General features: G+C 39.8%; 1 non-coding gene across 1 annotated transcript; it reads left to right on the top strand.

The window, feature by feature from the left end:
* Positions 1-637: 637 nt before the first annotated feature.
* Positions 638-744, top strand: LOC141716077 (small nucleolar RNA R71). Its single transcript, XR_012572807.1, has one exon. It is a non-coding gene; the product is annotated as a small nucleolar RNA R71 (small nucleolar RNA).
* Positions 745-1,556: the final 812 nt, after the last annotated feature.

The raw sequence follows: 1,556 nt of genomic DNA, 5'->3' as shown, positions 1-1,556 counted from the left end.
GAGCAAATGATGGATCTCGATGGTCAAAATTTTTCACTCTTCTCATCCGCGGGATGACTTATTTCTCCATCTTTCACATCTCTATTAATGTCCCATCTCATGTGATCGGCTGTATGTGCCGACATATATAAGTTGTAGTCGAGGAATCAAATTAAAGTGTCTTAAGATTTTTTTTGTTATGTTTTTACCATCTTTCCTAGAAACTTCCCGATAATGATCTTCACCACATATATCACACATAACTTTATCCTTTTCATCTCCATAAAATAACATTCAATCATTCTCACATAAATTAATTTTCTCATATTCAACCCTCAAATCCTTCATAAGTTTTTTCATTACATGATAAGTATCGGGTAATGTGTTTTTTTTTGTAACACATCCGTAAGAAGTTTAAGAAAACTATCAAGAGCTTTATTACTACAATGTAAGTTATTTTTTAATTCCAATAATTTTATGGTAAAGCTTAATCCTGTGAGTTGAGTTTTGATGCTCATTTGCAGCCATCGTCTCAATCAGATTATAAGCCTCAGTATAGCTTTTGGCCCACAAGGCGCCTCCAGCTGCTGCATCGAGCATGGGCCGAAATTAGGCCCTCAAACCATTATAGAAACCAGTGATCACCATCCAATCAGGCATACCATGATGTGGACACTTTCTCAACATCTCCTTGTAGTGCTCCCAAGCTTCGCACATGGATTCTGTAGGTTGCTGCGCAAACTGAGTAAGAGCACTCCTCATAGCCGCAGTCTTCGCCATTGGATAAAACTTCACCAGAAACTTTTGCGCAAGATCTTGCCAAGTAGTGATGGACCAAGCTGGTTCAGAATGTAACCAGTCCTTAGCTTTATCCCTCAGTGAGAATGGGAAAAGCCTCAGCTTGATAGCCTCATCATTCACACCATTATATTTGAAAGTACTACAGATCTCGACAAAATTCCTTATGTGCATGTTGGGGTCTTCAGTCGCAGCACCTCCGAAAGAAACGAAATTCTGCACCATCTGAATAGTACCCAACTTGATTTCAAAGTTATTGGCCTCAATAGCCGGGTGCATGATGCTAGATTGAATGTCATCAATTTTAGGCCGAGAAAAGTCCATAAGAGCTGGATCTGCCGGAACTATACGATGACCCATGATTACTGGCTCTTTCTGCTCACTTCCTACATCCGAATCTTCAAAATCTATCTTCTCCGGAATATCAAGAACTTCGTCTGTCTCCTCAGCCGTATCTAAAGTCCTCTTGCGAGTACGAGAACGTGTTTGCATAAACGCTCGCTAAAGTACCTGAAACACAACCGGAAACAATAAGTAACACGTCTTAATCAATGAGTCATAATGATCACTGATGGTAAGTACATAAACTAAACACATACGCCGAGTCCCCGGCAGCGGCGCCAAAAACTTGTTAGGGCGAAAACAAGCGCTAATAATACACGCAAGTATACGCGTTCGCAAGTAATATAGAATATTTTCTAGTTCGTTCCCACAGAGACTCAGACTAATTATGTTCAATTAACACTCACTCGCCAATGTATAATTACTTCTCAATGTTA

The sequence above is a fragment of the Apium graveolens genome, chromosome 3 (genome assembly GCF_009905375.1).
Source record: "Apium graveolens cultivar Ventura chromosome 3, ASM990537v1, whole genome shotgun sequence".
Classification (NCBI taxonomy): domain Eukaryota; kingdom Viridiplantae; phylum Streptophyta; class Magnoliopsida; order Apiales; family Apiaceae; genus Apium; species Apium graveolens.
Note: the sequence above shows the minus strand (reverse complement) of the source record. Positions and strands in the feature narration are given on the sequence as shown.